The following is a 10,707-nucleotide window of genomic DNA, read 5'->3' on the forward strand; positions in this document are numbered from 1 at the left end:
TGGTGTACTACACGCTGTTTCAGGAATTTGTTGAACAAGGTCAAGCATAACTATAGAGAAGGGGAGAAAGCGAGTCGGTTGAGCGAAGAAGCTGGTAGCTGCAGCCGCGGTTTTCTTCCTCGCTTTGCCTCTCACGCGTTCATTTAGCCATCTGAAGTCACTACATGCGCAGACACATTTTTTTGATTCGCTCCCTCCAGAGATTACCTGAGACGGAGTGTAGCTGTATAAACTTCGCACCGTATCTTTTGGTGCACGTGTTCTCAACGTTCAATCTGATTCTTTCCCACGAACGCTAATATTTTGCTATGAAATTAATGACGAAACTCAGAAGCATGGGGAAAAGGAGGTGCATCAGTTGCTCGGGCGTCTTGTATGTGCTTCATGTTCACTAGAAATAGAAAATATTACATTATAGTATATTTTGAAGTTTTGTAACAAACCTTTTCAATACTTCATTGTAATTTAAAAGTTACATGGTTTCTCTTAACAATTTCCATTTGTACTCTACGTCAAACCAACCTAAGGCGTTACGGAAAGTGAAAATATATTAGTTGTGAATTTTGATAGCAAATACCAATTATCTTCAAGCATTGAAACCAATAAGAAAAGAACATTACTTTGTCCATCACAGACTGCATTGAAGAGCGTATCAACGTTTGGAGAGCTAATGTCACAATTATCTTCAAAGACTAAAGCTGTTAAGACAATAATATCTTGATCTATTCAAAGTTTGGAGAGCTTGTGTCACTCTGACGTATCTTCGAGGACTGAAGCCATTAAGAAAATAATATCATTACCTAATCAAAGTTTGGAGGGCTAATGTCACTCTTATCTTCAAGGAATGAAGCCATTAAGAAAATTATATCATTATCTGTTCAAAGTTTGGAGAGCTAATGACACTGCTATCTTCAAGGACTGAAGCCAGTAAGAAAATAATATTATTATCAATTCAAAGTTTAGAGAGCTAATGTCACTCTTATCTTCGAGGACTGAAGCCATTAAGAAAATTATATCATTATCTGTATGACGTATGTCGTGATAACGATCTAATTTGAGTGAATACATTTTTCTTATTTCTTGTATTTATGTATGTTAGAAACAATTTCGTCAAAACTGTTGCAACGCGCTTGTCTTTCATCATCATGGATTGAAAATGTAAATTCCATACACCTGATGGTAGCTGTATGAAGGACGGCAAGTAAATCAGTTCGTCTGAACCGTGCACTTACATAAGCCGATCTCGGTTTTCAAGCAGAATCCAAATAATAAATTGAATCTATTCTTTTAATATATGTGTCATCTCTGGTAATAGGTGATATGTGGAGTTCAATCATGTTGTAAATGTGAAGATACGGACCTAACCAGTGAGATGATGGCAAATCTGCACGCAGGACTCGACTCGTATGTAGGAATCGAGGAACGGGTTCTTTACTGTAGGAACGGGTCCTGGAGGAACGACTCGTGGTGGAACTAGAGGAAAGAATGGAGGAAGACATGTAGACTTTGGTACATGCACGGGATATCAAGGAATATCCAAGCATCCTTAAGTTATCCAGGAAATCCATATGGTGCTAACGTTACATGAAGGTCAAGGACATCTTCCAGCCGAAAAATATTTGTGTACAAAAGTAAGGTGGCACAGATATTTTTTTTCTTAATTTGTTCGATGAACATTGGATCGAGGTATCAGCAGCTGATGTTAGTAGCAAACTTTACTATTGGATTATTGCAAGTGAATCCTTGGATCAACCTCTACTTCGCAAATATAGCTAGCTCTCTTGTGCGGTACATTATGGCCATAAAGCGGGATATAAGGCATCGTTAGGATAGCGCATCCATTAGTGGAAGAATGGTTAGGTGAGTGTCGTGGGCGTCCCGGAGGGACACCTGCATCTTTCATTCGTTATGAAGGTTGATGAGGATCATATGAACAATCAGTTCGCCATTTATTGTTGTCGCTTTCAAAAGGAAAGTCTATTTTCCGAGAAGCCATTTGATGTTTCCTGGTCTACTTTTAATGAGAACACGTGCTCCAGCAAACTCCGTCGTTCTCATACACCTAACCTAACCTAACCTAACCGAAGAGGAACCTAAATTAAGTCTAGCGTGGTCTTCTTTCTCTTCGCAGTTCTTAACATGTTCTTGGTGTTATTCAAAGTACGTAATCCCGATTCAGGATTTCCCAAGTCAGGAACTATGGCAATTCCTAGGTAAAGCAGTGCAATCTGAGGAACTGCTCTTTACTGGTTGGATATTCCAGTGAAATGTCTTTGCAAGTCAGGACGTCCTACTAATTGCCTCGGGTGACGATGAATTGACGTTTGAAATACTTGACAATAGGCACACCTGTGTAACTACTAACTAGTATATCGGAAATTTGATATTGCGATATATCGTCAAGAAAATATACTCACACACGATACGAAACGATATATTTTCCGTATCGTAATATCGTCTCCAAGATATATATGGCAAAATATCGTGAATATATAACGCCGATACGATATACTACATCACTAAATATCGTGACGATATATCGCCAAAATATCGTGAAGATATATTGATTATTGATTGATGATTGTTGATATCGTCTGGACGATATACCTTTTAATATCGCGATATATGGTTTGTACGTTATATAGCTCAATACTAATTCTAATTAACCTACAATATACTCAAAATTAGAGGAAAGAGAAATTTCCGTAAAGCTACTTTCTCTACAAATGGATATACAGGGAGATCATTAAGTCCCGGTACCATTACAAAAGAACATAGCTTGAACAGTACCTTCTTCTTCAGTTGGAGGAATTCCTATCAACACCTCGTTGGTCCAAGGATGTTCGAGGTTTTCTGGATAGGCAATAACCTGGCAGGTAGTTAGGCCGTTTTGGAACTATTCCCTGGCCACCCTCGGATTTCTTCTGGGGGTATGTCAAAGATTTTGTTTACCGCACTCCTGTCCTAGATGTTGCTACTCTTCGAAGGAGAATAACTGATAGTATCCTGTTACTGGTGATATGTTGGGACGTGTACGGGCAGAAGTAGATTACCGCACATTGAAGTGTATGGCATATAAACGTAGAGAGTTGTAGCTCATTTTTCAATCAACAGCATTGTTCTATTGCATGTAGTTTCCGAGCTATGTTTTTTGTAATCGTACAGGGACTTCATGAACACCCTGTACTGTATGAACGCAGTATTTCAGGGAAACGTGCAGTAACGATTAGAACCTCTCAGAAACCGATCCTTACCTCTCCTTCTTCCCTTCCGAGGCAGCGGAAACATTCCAAGTCGAAATACAGTTCCTGAATTGGTAGCATTCCACGTGAAAATATCGGTTCCTGAATTGAGAACATTCCACGTGAAAATATCGGTTCCTGAATTGGGAACATTCGACGTGAAAATATCGGTTCCTGAATTGGGAACATTCCACGTGAAAATATCGGTTCCTGAATTTGGAACTTTCCTCATAGTTCCTGAGTTGGGGCATCACGGTGTAACTGTGTTGTACGGGTGATAGTAGTCGTTTCTCTTTTTAAGGCGTTAAAACATTTCAACTTTTAATGGATAAACAAATTAAATTTTATCAATATTGAAAAGCAAACAAATACCACGATTATCTTCGTACGTTTGCAATAATTTTCATAAACTACACATTCAAAGAACTTATCGAGGACAGTTCTCTATTACTATTCTTTAACGCAAACATCCGCATAACCTTATGCCTGGAGTACTATCACAACATAAAATTATTAACATTGAAATGGGAGGTAACGCTGGGTATCGAAAGAGTATTAAAATTAAGGTTAGGTATTCAATCACCATCCTGATTACCTTCCTTTCACAAAAATATAGAAGCGGGTCTGTGTTTCCAAGGCAAAACTTTATTCCGAGTAAATGAGTATTTGCAAATGATTAAGTTAGTTCATTAAATTAGGCACACACAGGAGATGTACTACGTAGATTTTCAGCGAAAAATGCAGGCTCGACCAGGACTCGAACCCGGGTCTCTGGCAATCCGTGCCATTGCTCTACCACTGAGCTACCGAGCCGGCCTGGCTTCCCCTGCATTTTCGCTGGCGCTGTTTTACCTGTGTGAAATCGTCTCTGCAGTAGCACTTGCTCGGTAGCTCAGTGGTAGAGCAATGGCACGGATTGCCAGAGACCCGGGTTCGAGTCCTGGTCGAGCCTGCATTTTTCGCTGAAAATCTACGTATTAAGTTAGTTGTTTGTATATTTTCGGGAGAAGACCAGGATTCGCTAGTCGTCCCGTCTCGAATTTAAAAAGAAAATTGTCCCGTCTAATTTTAGAGACAATATATGTGACGAAACGAGATATGTCTCGTAACCAACACTAGCACCTTGCCATTATACAAAATGAAGGTAATTCCAAGATGGCGGCTATCCTGATTGCATGGCCCAGATGGTTATCCTCCTCACCCTTTGGCGTGTGTCAGCCCGTTTATATATAGGGGTGGTTTCACCCTTTTGGTATATACCTAGTATATAAAGGGTATCCCAGTTAAAAGTAGCCCGGCTCCGATCAAGAGTTACACGCCAAGGATATTGAAAAGATATGACCTTGAGTACACGTTACAATAAACAAATGTGTTCGAGCCAGGCGACGTTTAACTTGGACGCCCAGTATTATATGTTTCAAATTAAGGAAATATGAAATTTTTGCACCTAAATGCTTTTATTGCAGTGATAAGGAATACATTTTAACTGTGAAGTGAATAATAGAGAATTAGTACTAATGCTGCATTGAAGTGGTCCATTTTTTCTTCAGATGAAATATCTTTACGGATTCACCTAAAATACAATTAGAGAAATGTTGTTATAAAAAATTCAAATTGTATCATTTTAGTTAGTCATTAGAGAAACCGAATTAACCTTACAATTAGTGTACAATCCATTTGGCATCAATCTCAAATTATGTTTTTGCACGAATTCTATAAATTACTTCTTCCAAACTCAAAGCTGAGGTTTTCCGCTCAAATTTTATATAAATTATTGATATCATAGTTGGCAAATTTTGAAAATACGTTTCAAATAATTTCAGTTTTAATAAACCTTACGTGATTTCTTAAAATAAAAAAGTTAGAAATTATGCATTAAAAAAACGAATCCTCCATGTATTTTAACTTGTGATACACAATTTTTACATCAAATAGTCTATGCAGTCTAACATAAGAACACTTACCTTGAGTAAAGACCTGAAAAGATATTAAGTTTTCTTACTGTAAGTAAACTACCAACATTTGGTCTTATAATTTGAATTTTCTGCAACTTTTAGCCTATCCTGAAGATCGCAATGGATAGAAATAACATGAAATGGGTCGAACGCCACTCACATAGTAACATTCATTCTAAGGCACGAATCAAACCCGAAATTTTCGAAATTAAGGTCGCTAGTCAACAACAATGGGAAATTCTATCCACATACTGAAAGAAAAACCGAAATAAGAATCCACCTATTGGCTTACGAACATGTGCTCTCTAGAACCACAGAAAGGAATAGAAAAGCGCAAATATTCGGTGGAAATATCACATCATTGATTCCAACTAATTCTTACGCAATTGCGAGATAAATCTTGTGACATATAGTTCTTCTATAAGTCGTGGTAGAATCGCTCATTTTTGCTCGTCAATTTGAAACTCAATTTTGGATTAGAGTAGAAGTGTTTGATAACAACGTAAGATACAAAATTAAACATTATAGTTTGTTGAACGTAAAATTTCTGTTGAGGTAGGGCTGGACCTGCAGTGCAATGTCCGTTCACCAGGCAGGGCACAATTAAGCATATCAAATATACGTACATTTTGAACTTCCTTGTAAAAATAATAACTTATCATATACAGAACGAAATTATGATCTTAAGAAATATGTAAAACTACGTATTTTCAAATAATAATTACCCGCAAATTGCTGTTCGACGGGCTGTAACATTTAATACTGAAATTAGTTAAGTCCACATAGCATATTTTATAATACAATTTAACACAAAATGAACAGCATAGGAAATAAAGTAGAATTAATGAATTATCAGATCGACATAACTCGGATAGATATCAGTGTATTATGTCTGGTTATGTACGCGCATTGCATGTTTTTATAATGTAAGTACATTTTGGTGCGTTACAGCAAGTAACACGAAATTGTTGCGTTGAAATGAAACGTTCATCGCCCAACAAAAGCTATGTTCATGATATATTGTTACACATGGTGTTTCACTGTTGGAGTTCATGAATTATTGTTTCAGATATAACAATAATTTTGATTTAATTGATTCATTGGTTGATTTAGTTTGTTTTACTTCGCTTTTTTGCCACTGTTAGCTAATTACGAAGTGACGATATGATGAATTCACACTCACAAACACCCACGCCCAGGCCGGGATTCGAACCCGGGACTGCCTGCGCCGAGATATAATAATATATGTTATGGAAATGTGTTTGAAACAGGCATGATCACTCGCATGGAACTTTTTAAAGTGGGGTCAAAACCAAATCAAGTTTAGGAGCTGAAGTGTTTATACATGCTTTGAACCAATGAGTATATAAATCACGACCTCCTTGGCCAAGTTACGGGTTCGAATCCCGGCCTGGGCAATAGTTTTGTCTGTTAGCATCCCTTCATCACTCGTACGCATTGTCGTGATTAGTCAAAAGTTGCATAAAAGCGACCTTAAATTAAAGACAATGAAGAAGCAGATATTGCATTTAAGTGCATTCGGTAAATATTTTAAAGGCATCACCTGGAATAACTTTGACAAAAAAAATCAGTGAGTGGTTTAGAATGAGAAGAGAGAATGTGGCAACTCAGTAGTGTTTTGGCGGTGATGCTATAATTCGTAGATTTTCCATTGATATTTCATAGCATCTACATATTGAGTGTGGTAATGCATTTCAAGATGGGGTACTTTAAACACCAAACGGGTGTAGCTTATCTGCTACTGTTGTTCTTATCTTATCACTATTCTCTTTCATCTCGCTGCTTGGTTTTTGGACTCTTTGTCCGGAAACTTGGCAGTGTCCGAATTGGCAAACACTCCGTTTGGTTCTTTCCCGTCCCTTTCATTGTTGTCCAAATCTACAAGACAGTACTCTTGCCACTTTTCCTGCCAGGTGTCAGCTCGAGAGTCAACCTTCGCGCTCTGTGGCCCAGGCGCACAGCAGGGAAGCAGAAGGCAGACGACAACCAAACATCACAACGATTTCCACCTATGGGGTTTATTCGTGAATAAACACAAAATAATCCATCAGACAGTTTCATTATAGATGGCGGGGAAATAACTTTCGGTTTAGGTAATTTTGCAATGTAAACAAGTGAAATACAGATCGTTGCCGATATTGTTTTCTTATAAAAGATCTTATACAAAATGGATGACTTGAAATTTTTGAGTGATATAGAGAAACAAAGTTACCTAGAAAAGATTGGCAATTTCCCGGATCGTTTGGATGAAGATTTGCGGAAAAATAGTAGTATTTTCCAAGACAACATTGATCTTGTACCAACAGTTTAGTGTTAAGACTTGTGCAGGTTGAAATAAAGCTTACATAAGTTATAAACATTGAAATACTTCAATTATACAACAGTAAAATGTATATTTGTGTAGTCAAACACAGACCCTTTAATTTTATTACATGGCTTAGAGAGAGCGTCGTCAGAAATTTTTGTAGGGGGTAAAGGTCAGTAATAAATGTAGAATGGCAGATATAATAATAATTACAACTGTTTTAAATGTTATATAATAAATAATTACTAAACTAATGAAATTAACAAGCCGTATTCTAAATTTATTATCATTTACTTATTAATAATATTCGAGTGCATATACAGTACAACAATTCCAGTACTGAAATGCACAGTTATTGTTATTTTATTATTAACATTTTCAAGTGTCTTTCAAGAAAAAGACTTTAGAAGTTAGTGAAAATTGTATTATAACGTTTATATTGATTACTTTAAATTATAAGATTATATTTTTTGGAAGTATGGATGATTCTAAATAGTTAATTTCAATCTTAAATATAGTAAACACTTATGCGTTTAACAATTATGATTTTCGAAACACTTAAACTTTCTTCATTTGGATTAATCCGCTGATGTAGTGTCGACTATAGACTGATTTTTCCGTATCTGATCTATCTGAAAACTATGCATAGATACCCGAAAGAAATATTTGTTCCCAACCTCGTGTTGTAGCCAAAAGCCACACAATGATTGCCGCCTTTTCTTAAGACACTGTATTCACACCTTTGAACTCCATGTTATTCAATTGAAAACCGGAAGTAAGTTTCTGCCCGCGCCAAGGAAGCACAGAAATGTTAACATCCGGTGGATAGCGCACATTTACTACTCATATCAAAATTTCGTTATTTATAACTTTCCAGTTTTTCTACATAGAGTGTTATCCATAAAATGTCCAAGTAGCAGTGAGTTCTACATCATCCATTTAGTAAAAGTTGCAACTGCAAAGTGAAAGTTGTAATATGGCTGGCAGGCATAGGTCTACAGCGAGTTGAAGACATAAGCGTATGCAGGGGGGACAAAGGGGGGTGGCAATGCCCTCCTAATCATCGATGTTCGCATGGACGGACAAACAAGGTATTTTTCCAAGGGACATATTACCCCGATAATAATGTTGCCCCCTCAAAACAAAACACAACTTGAATTTGAAATTATCACATTAATGTAAATTATTACGATTGAAATCAAATTATACGTGTGAAATTTATACTTTTAGTTGACATTCGATTTGAAAGGGAGAGATGGGGCCAACCTTAGACGGAAGCCAATTCTAGAGGGCAAACATTCAGGTAAAAGAAAGCAAGACTAGTAGAATCTAAGAGTAGCCGAACAATAGGATACTCAAGATGGCATTATTTTTCAGGTATTTTTTCCATTATTTCTTCCTTACGCCCAATAGCACCTGTAGGGTTCACAAAGGGGCAATTGTCACCCTCGATATCAAATTTTATTTTAAAATAATACATTTCGTAATATTTTCTTGCTCGCAATATCTGCTTATCTTAGTCTTGTTAAGTTCAGAGCCGTAGCTAGGATACGGCTGAGTAAGCTCTGCGCGCCGAATGATCTAAATTTTTAAAAATTGTAAAATAGAATGCCAAGGCTTTTGCCCCCTTCCTAATAAGAAGGCCTGCTTACGTCTATGGTTGAAGGGTTCTCTCCTATCAGCAGATTGTCAAGGTCTTTCACCGCTGGCATCTGGCTGTCAGCCACCTGAGCTATATATACTGTACGGGTGCAGCAGAGGCGGGTGGCGAAAGTCTGAACTAACAGATAATGAGTCAAACACAACGGCATATACATGCCTTACCCAGGATCCAAAACATTGAAAACGAGAATACTCTAAATAAAAGTGGTTATATTATCACAGATAAAGACATATATATATATTCGAAATTTATTATTATTTTAAAATTATTCTAAAATAATTCAAACAAAAAAAAATAGTTCCTCGCTTTGAGGTTTTAAGAAAAGTGTGTAAGACTGCCGTTCAGAAATATTGCTGCGATTATTGAATCCACTCAGTAACGTCTTTTATATCTATTGATGTGGTGTTTATGTCGAAAATGCAAAAGAAACTCAAGATAAATAAAACCATCTATAACCGATTTATCTCGTTGCTACGTACAGAATATCTGTGGTAAATTGCCAGAGTGTTCATTGAAAAAATACTCGTTTTGGTAGCCTTCAGTAACCTCTTATATGCTAGGAATGAGTATAATAGTAAGGTATTTTCCAGAATCTAGTCTCTATATAGATGTACATCATACTTTGATTTCCTGCCCGCTAGTAAAAGAAGAGCCACTTCTCAATTTCGAAGCACTGAGGCTTCGCAGGTGGAAGGTTTCCTCGGAATCCATTGCTTCAGGGCAATGATTCCAGTGAAGTTTGGCTTGAGAGCTGTTGAACGTATTATTCTGAAGCTTTTTGCGATGGGATGATCCCAGCGGGAGGTCCGTGAAGCGGTTTTCATGCCTTTTAATGAAGATTTGCTTATATATCTTGATCTATGGTATTATCAACTCAAAGATTTGAGACAATTTGTCAAGAATTTTAAAGACGTAAATAGTGTAACGTAACATTTAAGAATAACCTTTCAGAATGTCAAAGCGATGTTATACTTACATCCGTCTTTGGTTTAGTTCCAGCTGCACCTATTGCACTGATAAAAAGCATCATCATCAGAAGAGCAGAGACCAATTGAAGTTTCGCCATGATGTCTGTCGAATGTATGACGCGTTTCCAAACGTGAAGTCTGTATTTATAGGTATACTACTCCTACACGAATGACCTAGAAATTTCCTGTGTTGAAAGTCATATGCAACGGAAGCTTTCACAGTAGATGACTATCGGGAACAAATGCACATTTAGCTTATATAAACGGCTATTACGTAACTTAAGAATTATATAATTTCGATGCCCACACATCCGAAATATTTGCCATATGATTTTCACAAATTAATATTAAATTTGCAGACCAGCAAAATATCAAATACGTTCATATAAGCCAGTGGGAGCCAATCCTAACGCCCTCACTCCAACCTGCCTAGGTGGAATACCATCCAACCAGATACAGGTTGACTTGTGGTCAGCACGACGAACACCCTTTCGTTGTAGGTTGTTGTCACGGTACTCATTCACAGCTCCCCAATCTCCTCACATTCGTGTGT

General features: G+C 37.2%; 1 long non-coding RNA gene and 1 other non-coding gene across 2 annotated transcripts; both read right to left on the reverse strand.

Annotated features, from left to right (window-relative positions):
* Positions 1-3,984: 3,984 nt before the first annotated feature.
* On the reverse strand, positions 3,985-4,055 carry TRNAS-GGA (transfer RNA serine (anticodon GGA)). Its single transcript has one exon. It is a non-coding gene; the product is annotated as a tRNA-Ser (tRNA).
* Positions 4,056-4,680: 625 nt separating this feature from the next.
* On the reverse strand, positions 4,681-10,310 carry LOC145982443 (uncharacterized). The gene is made up of 4 exons (XR_014441048.1): positions 10,163-10,310; positions 5,923-5,944; positions 5,207-5,219; positions 4,681-4,815 (listed from the first exon to the last, which is right to left on the reverse strand). It is a non-coding gene; the product is annotated as an uncharacterized LOC145982443 (long non-coding RNA).
* Positions 10,311-10,707: the final 397 nt, after the last annotated feature.

This window comes from Lepisma saccharinum, unplaced genomic scaffold (assembly GCF_977018435.1).
Source record: "Lepisma saccharinum unplaced genomic scaffold, izLepSacc3.1 HAP1_SCAFFOLD_173, whole genome shotgun sequence".
Taxonomy (NCBI): domain Eukaryota; kingdom Metazoa; phylum Arthropoda; class Insecta; order Zygentoma; family Lepismatidae; genus Lepisma; species Lepisma saccharinum.